Source organism: Rhodamnia argentea, chromosome 5 (genome assembly GCF_020921035.1).
Source record: "Rhodamnia argentea isolate NSW1041297 chromosome 5, ASM2092103v1, whole genome shotgun sequence".
NCBI classification, from domain to species: Eukaryota; Viridiplantae; Streptophyta; class Magnoliopsida; order Myrtales; family Myrtaceae; genus Rhodamnia; species Rhodamnia argentea.
The window spans coordinates 21,422,856-21,435,311 of record NC_063154.1 but is presented as its reverse complement, the minus strand read 5'-3'; positions in this window follow the sequence as shown (position 1 = coordinate 21,435,311).

Sequence of the window (12,456 nt, the reverse complement as noted above, 5' to 3'; positions counted from 1 at the left end):
ATCTCTCTTTGATGGATGAGAATTATTTATTCTATTTTTTTTTGGGTAAGGTAAGATATGTATTAACTTAACCAAAACACGGATTACAAGATGAAACTTGATAACACAAGAAGCCTGGCACTCGTGATGACACCAGGGAATGTCATTATGGGTGCAAGGGTGTCGTGGGTGAGAATACAAAAGAAAGAGGGAGGGGACGTAACTCAAAGGGAGAATACACATGGAAATAAAAGAAGCCAAAACATGCATCCTAACTAGTCCGAATAACAACCGAATCTCAATAAAAAATTGTCGGAGAGATGCCCCAGCTTCCGTGCATCCTTCGGTTCCTAGGGGTGTCATCCATACGTTTAAATGTCAAGGCCATTTTTTACAACCCTCTCAAGGTGCCTTTTAAGGCGGGCATGAAATGAGTGTGATTACAAACGAGGATGTGATTCCTTTCCATCTAGATAATGTGACACAATGCACCGAATGAGAATTGAGCAATAATCCGATGAAAATGATGGTAACGGATGACTACATAGCCTAGTGGAGATTGTCACACCAACAACTATTCTGCCAAGCCAAATTACACTTGGCAGCCCAAAATAGAGCAAGGGCACCAATGGTGCGGCATAAAAAAAAAAAGGTGGTCTACAGAGTCTAGGTGGCAGCCACAAAAGGCGCATACACCTTACAAAATTCTATGGTAGTTGAGCAATAATACCCGAGTTGGCACCCAGTAACGATCCGGGCCTAGGCCTCGCAAGATATTGTCCGCTTTGGATACACAGTCCTCACGGTTTTGTTTCTCCGAGGGTCGTCCATACAACCCCTAGAGAAAGCGACTCGCAAGTTAATAGGACTATAACTCTATATAAGCTAGCCCAAGACCCTCTCTTTAAGCAATGTGGGACAAAGAGCCATGCACATCCCTTCCATGGGATGTCAAATACTATAATGACCTAGGCCCAGGCCTGGCAAGATATTGTCCTCTTTAGACACATAGTCTTCAAGGTTTTGTTTCTCCGAAGGCCGCCCATACAACCTCCGAAAAACGCGCCTCGCAAGTTAAGAGGACCCTAGCTCTATATAAGCTAGCCCAAGACCCCTCTCCCTAAGCAATGTGGGGCAAAGAGCCATGCACACCCCCTCCATGGGATGTCACATACTTTCCCCTTCAATGGTACAATGTTCTCGTTGTGCCCTTAGCGGCACCAGCGAGCACCCATTGCTGCCTACACGCTGTCGGGAATCGGCTCTGATACGAACCGTAACGACCTGGGTTCAGGTCTCGCAAGATATTGTTCGCTTTGGACACACAATCCTCATGGTTTTGTTTCTCTAAGGGCCGACCATACAACATCCAAAAAACGCGTCTCACAAGTTAAGAGGACCCTAACTTTATATAAGCTAGCCCAAGATCCTCTCCCTAAGCAATGTGAGACAAAGAGCCATGCATACCCCTCCATGGGAAGTCATATAGCTTATTCAAAGTGATAAGCTAAAGGTGAAAAGAGTGTCGAGAAGCGATGAAACGGTCCCAAATAAAAGAGTGCCAAGGCATAGTCTCCCATCTGCGTCTAATGAGGTCCTAGGTTGCAGAAATTGAAAAGACTCCTGAAGGATGGCCAAGCCATATAAAACGATCACTATTCTCGAGGGCCAGAGAAGGAAAAGGCTTTAACCAAGATGTAATGGTGGCTGTTACTTCAGAGGTGTGGGAGCTTGTGGAGAGAAACTCATACACCGTGGCCTTCCGAGAGATACCAGAGTGATAAATGTCCATATTAGAGAAAAGCTGGTAAAGAAGCCCTCTCCGGTGCTAGGAGTCGAATAAAAAAGAGACGGTGCAACCATTGCCAACCCGCCAATGAAAAAGATTTTGAAAATCAGAGTGGACATCAAGAATTTTCTTTTATGCCCAAGAACAAAAAGTAGGTTTAGTGGCGATCTAGAAGTTCCCTGTTCTTCAAAAGGTTGTGTGAATCCATTTACACCATAAGGATTCCTTATGAGTAAAGAGGATCCAAATGTGCTTGAGCATGGTCGCCTGGTTGCAATCGGATAGCTTGCAGATACTAAGACCCCCTTCCTCCTTAGGGAGGCAAACATCATCCCAGGAAATTTAAGCATCGCCTATGCCGAGATCCGGGCCTTTTCCAAAGAAACTACCCGAGAATCTGCTCAATACTAGATGACACAAACTTAGGAAGGATAAAACACTTGCCCAATAGACATGCATAGCATGGAGGGCTGATTTGATAAGTTGCGAGCAATCGGTAAAAGAGAGAAACCGTTCGGACCATGATTGGGCTTTAGCGGTGATTGAGTTCACCGCAGAATTACACTCCACCTTGCTAAGCCTTGATGCAATAATGGGGACTCTACGATACCGGACCGGCAAGGCACCTTCTTAGAATCCGAGAGTAGAAAGGAGCTTACTTCGGAGTTCCTCCGAGCCATCCGAGAAAAAAATCTCGCTCTTAGTCACACTCGGCCTAAGTCCAAACCAATTGAAAAACTTATTGAGACTTATCTTCATCGAGTTGATAGAAGCCGAAGTTGCCTCAACAAACATAAGAACATAGTCAGCAAAGAATAAGTGAGAGATCTTATGTCATGCTCCAATCCTTGGGCTCACAACAACCATACCAAACCGTCTCACGTCAAAAAGGATGACGACTTAGGTATATCATCGACCCATTATTTTTATCTTATTATTTAGTGCATGCGGAACATACAATTCCTAGACAGTTATAAAGTCAACAGGGATAGAAAATAGGAAATTATATTAGTCACATCAATCAATATCAGCAACGATCATTTTTATTTATTTACCATTAACCCTGGGAAGTACGTATATATAAGCCCTACCTCGGGGCTACTTCCTACAACCGTCAAAATACCCGATCGGGGCTAGGGGTTAGCACTACTCCGTGCTACTCAAAAAGACTTCACGCCCACTTCCAGCTCTCCACGCCTAAGGGCCCGAAAAATGGTTAACAACAACGGGGTGAGATATAAAATCGCAGTGAGTCAACACCTAAGTTTGACTAGGGCGCCGATTCACTCAGGGCGATCTATACATGCGGATAACTGTGATAACATATTAATAGTGTGTGACCTACGTCACATTCTAACTACCACATGATCGGGCACATATCTTAACAATCAATCATCAACACCAACACACTTACCCCAACCTTGGTCCACACACTACACATTACTCAGCATGAAAATCAAAATCACATGCAAACCGAGACATACGACCATAATACTCATTACAATTCACATACGCAATGCATCACACGCGTTTCGGTTGTTAATGACTTGCTCATGGGACATCCCCAAGTAAGGTTTCGTCTACGGGACAGTCACGAGTAATGTTTTATTCCCGAGACACCCCCGAGTCCCGGAGTGACTTTTTATCTCGGAAACACCCCCGAGTGACGTTTTATCTCCGGGACACTCCCGAGTGACTTTTTATTCCCGAGACACCTCTGAGTGACTTTTTATCTCCGGGATACCCCCAAGTGACGTTTTATTCCGCGGACACCCCCGAGTGATCGTTCTCATCTCCAGGACACCATCGGGTTACTTAATTATCTTGCGACCACGCAAGCATGCCAGCTAATCAAGCCTGTTAATATCTTCACATTTAGTCTAATGCACACGTAGTCATGCTCAAAAACTCGGCTCAAGGTCCTTTTCATGCTTAAATATGCAATTTGACTTCACACGTGGTTACATGAATATGCATATTATCGACCAGGCTTTGCATCTCAAACAAGGTGATTAATTCTCGCATATGTATATATATACACACACCCAATGCAAACAACAATCAACCAATAATCATCCAATAGCTACTCAAGAATAATAATTAATTATTCTGATCACGGTTAATTAGCCCAATTGTAATTAATTAATTCGATTACAGTTAATTAAGACCATTTTAACTAATCGTTCCGATAACCTACGGTCTACTCGGCTCTAGATAATTAACCCACTCGCGATTAGTCAAACACAGTCTACCATCAACTAACCACAATCCACTTAAGTTACTATGGTCATTTAACCTAACCAGTGTTACTAACTTAATCTGACCACAGCTAACTAACTAATCCATGATTAATGTTAATTAAACTAGTCCTAAGCGTAATTAATGACCTAATAAGAGATTAGAGGTTAACTTACAAGCTAAATGACATTTCGCGTTGATTCGGGCAACGATGATAACGGCGGCGGTGACGAAGTTCACGGACAGCAATGGCAGCGGCGATGAAGTTTGCGGCTTATAAGCGACGGCTCGAGCTCACGGCGGTATGCGTTCGGGTCCATTGTGGCTTGAGGGTTTGAGTCGGGTCGGCTCGGTATGATTTAGGTCCAAGGGTTCTTGGGTGGCTCACGCGTGCGGGGTTTACGGTGTCTTGCGGTCCGATCAATGGCGGTTGGTGGTTAACGGCGACCGGGGGTTAAGTTCATGTCGCGAGTCCGGATCTCGGTGAGTTTGCGGCTAGGCAACGACGTTGAGCTGGCGGCAATGGCACAAGGAAGGACAAGCTAGTGGAGGTGGGAGTCGGCGTCGGGTAGCTAGCCGTGGGAGTGAGGAGGTAGAGAAGGTCGTAGATTTGGGTAGCAGTGGCTGGTGGGGACGACGAACCGAGCTCGAGATGTCGATGAAGGGGCAATGACCAAATGGCGCGATGACCGGATGACGACGAGCTCGGCAACGACGGAAAGGCACGGCTGGGGAAGGTTCTCGAGCTCGGGTCTTGGCAACATGGCAGCCGCCGGGATCGGCTCATGGCGGCAGCTTGGGTCCGGCGGTTGGTAGTAGCGCACGATGGCTGAGCAAGCCCGGCGGAGCTCTCGGGTCTACGAACTCCACGAATCTTGGGCGTTCGTGCGATTGAAGGGGTGGTTCGGCTTGGGTTTGCTGGGTTGGTAGCGGTGGGTGAGGGAGCTCGGGCGAACGACTAGTGCGTTGACTAGAGGCGGCTGGAGAAGCGTCAAAGACAACGAGGCAAAAGACGACATGTTGCGGCCGGACGGCTGGAGGTGGTGTCGCAAGGTATGGTTACAAAGGGCTCGGGTGAAGTCGCGACGAGCTTAGCCTCGGTCGGGTGAGCTGGCGACCTCGGCGGCTCACGGCTGGTGAAACCGGTGAGGCGGGGTGGCATATGTGGCTGGAGGTGGAGTCGGATGAGAGGCTGCCCGGAAAGACCAGAGGAAGAAGAAGAAGAACAGTGGGGGGTTTGTCTCACATGAGAGAGAGAGAGAGAGAGAGAGAGAGAGAGAGAGAGAGAGAGAGAGAGAGAGTTGGGGAGAGGGTCGCTGACATGGGCAAGGGGAATGGGCGGCCGAAGAGATGTTGGGGGCTTATAAGGTCACTTCAACAATTAATTTTTTTTTATTTGAATAAAATTGGAGGAAAAAACGGTCATTTAGCTAATCAGAGGTAAATTAAGCTATCGGTATTAAAACTAAAGGCAATTTTGGAAACTCACAACTAGGGTTCGGTCAGAGCTAGGGTCGGAGCGAAGGTTCTTGGTACTATGATCCGATAGCTCGACTATTCGGGCTTGATGTTCTTTGACCGACGTCTCGGGATAATCTAATAGCCAATTCTGACGAATAAATTGATATCTAATTAGTGTTCCTTAATCATAAAAAATCCAATATTATTTACCAAATTGAAATTTTTGGTTAAAATCCATTGAATTCAGTAATCTTACGGACGTCGAAATTTCGGAATGTCACAACTCTTCTCTCCTTAAGAAGTCTTGTCCTCGAAACTTGGCTTTTGTATTTCCTCCTTATAAAAAGCAAGACCCTTATGGTCATTATTTCACTAAACTATGTGGCCTTACTACTTTTTCACTACGCACTATGATCACTTCTTTTCCTTAATTGCCACATCTCGTAATCTTAGCCTTATTTTGGGTCATCATCGACCTCTGTAACTCATAGATTCAATCGGCGGTTTCATCATGCCATCAACTCATGAATTCATCTAGCAACCCTACTATGCCATCTACATAAACTTGCCATTCCCAACCTTTTGCGTTCATTCTACAACTTTTCGTTCTACAAGCCTGCTTGTGGTTCTATTGGTTCGAGTTCTCATACAAAACGCAATTTCAAACAAGTTTGACGCCATCCTCAGATCTTTATGAATCAATCTCCAAGCATTTTTGACGCAATCTAGACCTCTGCAGGATACATAATTATAGGCACATACAAATAATACATCCCTCACACAAACAGAATCTTTTCCGGCAACAACCTCGAAGGTATCACGAAATACTTTCACCAACTTCCCACCGAGCAGTCCAGGCATTCTCACTTCCATGTCTATGGTACTTCAATCCACTCATCATTCTCTCATTCACCACTCCGATCGTTGAGATGCGGTACTATGCATTTTCAAACAAAATTTTTTTCACTTTGAGAACCAACTTTAATGCAATGTATCTTTTAATAAAGGTCGGACTTAGCATAACGCCTAGACCCACATTTCAATGCTTAACTTGGTTCATTCCTAGCCCATCCCCATCTTAGAAGCCTGCCAGAAGCGGCTCCTTACGCAAGCCATTCCGCCCCAGCGTCACTTCCCGCCCTCATCAGACCGGGTCATTACAAGCCTACCAGTTTTTGCTTGCTCCGTCCCCAAGTCAGGTACCTATTAAGAAGGTCCCGTTCAACATGTCCTATATCACATCTCATTACGGTTTGTAGGCATTCTGTATAGCTTGTCCCATACCAAGCGACGGTTTATCAAGTTCGACAAAATAATGATATGCTTACGCATGCACGTTTCTCAATTTTTATTTTAATGCAATAAACATGTGCAATGCATGATTGTTCTCACTACTCATCACACAATACTCATTTCCGCATCAATCCTTATAAATTGAAACTTTCTAATTCCACAAGCGACCATCACATCTCAAACATGAATTGCCTAAGATCGATCTATAACCTTATGTCCGATCGTTGATAATCTAGTATCATAATCATATAGTCCAACCGGCCCTTTGTTTATAAGCAATTCACTAAACCTCAAGCACATTTACTAGTTCAAATCCACGCTTAAAACTTCTTGATTCTCATTCGCTTCCTTGCAAATCTCAATCATATCACTACTTAGGATCATCAATTAAAGTCGATACTAAATCCATTAGAATACAACACATGTTCAAGTTTTTAATCCTTGAGATTCAGTAGCAGTACTTGATCTTTAATCTCGGGTTTCAGTCCATCTCGAAACTCCTTGTCCTATCCATAGGGTCCTCAACCACCTTTAGCACATACTTCGACAGTTCGGCAAAATGCAGCTTGGTTCCTCACTTGCTGCCCTACAATATCTCCTAAGGCTTCGAACAACCGCAGAATCCCATCCACTTTGGAATCCTCCCGCATTGCCCTTCTTCTAGGTACTCTCATAATATAGTTGTTCAACTTACAAGAACTATACGGAATTCTGTTTGACCAAAGTTGATATGCCAAGAGAACTCAAGAACAATCACCCAAAGGTCACTCAACAATCACAAGCACGGGTTTTAATTCTACTAATGATCCCAAAACCCAACCCTTCTTATCACTCCGGGCCATGACCAGATGGTTTAAGCCGACTTTGCTCTGAGACCACCTTGAATGGGGTTGTCATGCCACGATCCCCGGTCTTGCAACATGCCTACCAAATCAACTCAAGTAAAAAAGGATGATGTCCCAGGCAATGACCCATTATTTTTATCTTATTATTAAGTGCATGCGGAATGTACAACTCCTAGACAGTTATAAATTCAACAGGGAAAGAAAAATAGGAAATCATGTCACTCACATCAATCAACATCAACAATGATCATTTTTATTTATTTACCGTTAACCCTTGGAAGTACGTATATATAAGCCCTACCTCGGGGCTACTTCCTACAACCCTCAAAATACCAGATCAAGGCTAGGGGTTAACACTACTCCATGCTACTTAAAAAGACTCCACGCCCACTTCTAGCTCCCCATAGTTAAGGCCTTGAAAAATGGTTAACAACGGGGTGAGATATAAAATCTCGGTGAGTCAATGCCTAAGTTCGATAAGGGCGTTGATCCATTCAGGGCGGCTTATACATGCAAAAAACTATGACAACATATCAATAGCGTATGACCTATGCTATGCTCTAACTACCGCATGATTAGGTGTTGACACCTAATTTTTGATTAAGTATTTCTTAGTTTTATTTCATAAAATTCACAAAAATTCACAAAAAAATCAAAAAAATTGAAAAATCAAGTTTGGTAGCCTTGGCCAAGCATAATGAACCATTTTTGAGCAAAAAATAAAATTTCATATTTTTTTCGCATTTTTTTAATATTTTTGGAAAATAGGAAAATATAAGAAAATTCACAAAAAATACTTCCCGAGGTCACAAAAATATAGAAAAATGTTCCATATTTTTCTTTTAATTCCCTTTTCATATTGACCTCAAGAAAAATTAAAAATTGAATTCAATTTTAGGTGTTCCTTCACAACATCAAGGGTTGAATTCGCCTAAAAAATACAATTTGAGTCTTTTTATTTGCAATTTTTGCACATCTTGAGTCAAGACATTCAATTTCAGTCCTCTGCAACTTCAATTTGATCAATTATACCCCCAATTGCGCGAATTACACGAATTGGACAAGAATACCCAAAATCTTTGCAATTTAGTCCCTAGAATTTTCAATTTTTGAAATTACTTTTAATCTAGGGACTTTCACAGCAAAATTGGACTACCCCCTAAGGTTTTCATATGTTCTGAATCGATTGGCAGGGGTAATTTGATCCAATTTGAACAATTGGGCACTCATTTGAACTTTTCCCCAATTTGGGATTTTAGAAAAATTTGGGGTTTTTGTGGAAATTGATGAAAATTTTTGGGCAAAATCACATTTCTAGACAATATTGGCTGCGTTTGGGAACCACTTTCCCAAGTAGCTTTAGACACCCAAAGTCCTTTGGGCCAAGGATAAGGTGTTTGGTAAAATTTTTGAAAATATTTTTGGCTCAAAGTGAGCCTTCACAAGGTTGAAAGCCCAAGGCACCTTAAAGGGTGCCTTGGCATTTCAAAGATTTTCGCAAGCAACAAGATCGGGTAAGTAAAAAATATTCTTCCGAAACTATCCTCATCTATTTTTTTATTTTCCCGTTTTGGCCTTGTCTGTCACTATTCATCGTCATCTTCGCTTACACGTTGGCCGGAGTGGTCGTGAGGGGACGACGACCGACCAAAGGGGGGCCGGCGTTGTCGTGCAACCTAGCAACCTCGCCCGGGCTTGCACGACCGCTACGAGGGGCCACGCGACCCAAGCGAGGCCAATCGTGCGGCCAGCGCGAAACCCGAGCAAGGCGGTCCTCATCCCGGGTCGTCGGCGCGAAAGGAGCTTCTGAGGTGGGTTCTGTTTCGGATGTCGATTCCGAGATGGAGAAATCGAGGAAGCTGAAATTGAGTAGTCAAGCTGGTGGCTTCGCGAATGAAGATGGGGAAGGTGAGAAATCGAAATTGAAGGAAAAGGAGAAGTGGAAAAAGAGGAAGAGAGATGAGCTTGAGAGGGTTTATGAGTCTAAGAAGTATGGGGAAGCGAAAGAGGAAGAAGCAGATGGTCAAGTGGGAGAGAAACTTGCGGGGAAGAAGAGGAAGAAAGTAGATGACCCGGCTGATGCGATGGCTTCAAAAGAAGGCTACAACGACGAGAGCAAGCTATTGCGAACTGTATTTGTTGGGAATTTGCCTCTGAAAATAAAAAAGAAGGCGTTGATGAAGGAGTTTAGCAAGTTTGGATTGGTAGAATTGGCGAGGATTCGGTCGCCGGCATGAAACCCGAGCGAGGTGCCCCTCTTCAATGGTCGGATCCGGGTCGCCGACACGAAACCCAGGCGAGGCGGCCCTCTGCGATGGTTAGATCTAGGTTCTCGTCGCAGTTCTGGGGGGTCGACGCAAAACCCGTGTGAGGCAAATGGAGCATCGGAAGGAGAGGGCGTTGTTAGGGGCGGCAAAAATGGTGGACTTGACGTCGTGGGAGGTGAAGAGGCGAGCAACGTCAATTATGAGCTTGCGAGGTCGACCCGGCGGCGGCGAAGTCGATCCCCGCCATGGCCGGACGAGGTTCGGCCTCGCCGGCCGCTCCCTTGGCTGATCGCCGGACCGACTGGATGTAGGAGAGGGGTTGGGGAAGGAAAAAAAAGAGAAAGAAAAAGAAACGAATAAAAATTATTTAAAAATTATTTAAAAAAATACTAAAATACTCGGCCAAAGGCATTTGCTAATTTATGTTTACCAAACAGCATTTTCCCAAACTTTCTTTTCAAGGCACTTTTTATTTACGGTTTACCAAACAGCTTTTGCATTTCACCAAATCCTTTCGGACCAAAGGTATTTGCATTTTTCCAAAGGCTTTTCCCAAAAGCTTTTCCAAACGCAGCCATTTAGGCCCCTAAGTTCAATTTTGAGATTTAATTGCAAAAATTTCCCATAAATTTTGATTAATTTTGAAAATTACACGTCTGAACCGGTTCGGACCGGTCTGATCGCCGGTCGAACCGGTCAAACCGATTCGAAACGTTGTCGTCTTCTTCCTCAGAACGCTCGTACGAATGAACAGTGCTTGGGTTGATTTTGACAATCAAATTGACAGGCCAATCGGTGATAATTGAATCAATTAACGTGGGCGTTTTGTTTCTCAGGTTAATACGCATCGATTGGACCCGACCTCGAGGTCAATGGTCGCCGGAGGAGCTCTGGCGAACCAGTCAAAGCCTCGGTGCACGTAAAAGTCAACATTTCCAAAAACAAGTGAAATTCGTGCTCGTTTGTGATCGCCGGAGTGCCAAACAGAGCTGGACGGAATCCTGTTCCGTTCCAATCGCCGTCCAACTCACTTCGCATGCGTGGGCACGTGCGAAGTGAGTTAGCGAGCTCCTCCCGTGCGCGCCAAGTTTTGAAAAATTAGTATAAAAGGCTCGGGAAGATTCGCAAAGAGGGAGAGGTTCATTTGTGCTTGCAAATGACTTAGAGAGAGAGAGAGAGAGAGAGAGAGAGAGAGAGAGAGAGAGAGAGAGAGAGAGAGCTCGCCCTCTCGCCCGTGTGATCGAGGATTTGAGCTCGCACCGTGAGTACTTCGCTAGCTTAATCCCGGCCAAATCGAAGTCGTTGATCAAGTCCGGAAGCTTCACACAGGTTCCAAGAAGCGATCGCACCAGCTTAATCGGTTTGTGATCTCTAAAATAGGTGAGTCGACCTCTTAAGCTTCATTCTGTGCGATCATGGCATCATACTATCACGAGTATAATCGTCTCAATTAGTGTGTGCATTTTGCTCTCCATACCTCCCCGACCGTGATCGCATCTCGTTTTTGCATTGATTTCGCGCGATATACCCGAGTCGAACCTCCAACATACTTCGGTCCGGTCGAACATCGGCTAGGTATTTTCAGCCACTGCGAGCTTAATCAAAGCTTGAGGTAAGCTTCCCGAACCTCCTATGATGCTTATGTATGAATTGATTGACCTGATTTGGCTCGATTTTGCATGATCGAACTCTGAGATGTAGATCTGCGCGTAACTTGATACTCGCGATTTAGCCGATAGAATTGTTTGATTCTGAGATATGTTAATCTGGAGTGTTAGGCGAGTCGATTCGTGTTGGTTTCATGTCATTCCGGCGAGATCTCACCGTTAGATCTTGTCGGAGGAGTCCCGGCCGTCCGTTGAGTCGTCGTGGAGAGGTTGAAGACGAGCCGACCTGGCAAGTCGGCGAGTCATTGTCTGAGTTGGCAAGCTACGATTGGTCTAGCTCACGTCCGAGTCGCCTTAGCCGTTGGCGCAAATAAGCCGACTCGGATCCGATCCAACGGTTGAGATAAATAGGATAGTTTGATTTTGGACCGTCGGATTAGATTTTTGTAATTTCCGATAATTAGTTTATTAGATAGAAAATAAAGAAAACCAAAAACGATGCCGTTTTGTATAAGTAGTGAGTGATGTCGTTCGGGTTAGAGACGGATGCATCGTCGTTTCACGCAATAGGCGAGTGAGCGAGCGGTCCAGATTAGATCCAGGTTTAGATCGTGGCCATTCATTCATTATTCGATACGGTGTCGTTTAGAGTAGGGGGCCAGAAGCGTCGTTGTTTTGATACGGGATGGTCCGACGGTCGAGATCGATTCCGGGATTAATTTCGACCGTCCGTTTATTTTCTTTATTTTCGGATATTAGGAAATAATTTTGGAAAATAAAAAAAATTAGAATAATTAGAAACGATACCGTTTTAGGGTCAACCGGGTCCGAGCCGGTTCAGGGTCGGGTTGACCAGGTTGACCTGGTTCGAAAAATTAATAAAAAAATAGATGAAAATTTCATAAAATTTTTCTAAAATCCAAAAAAATCAATAAAATTCATAAAAAATTCATAAAAATTCCCAGATTTTCCCAAGA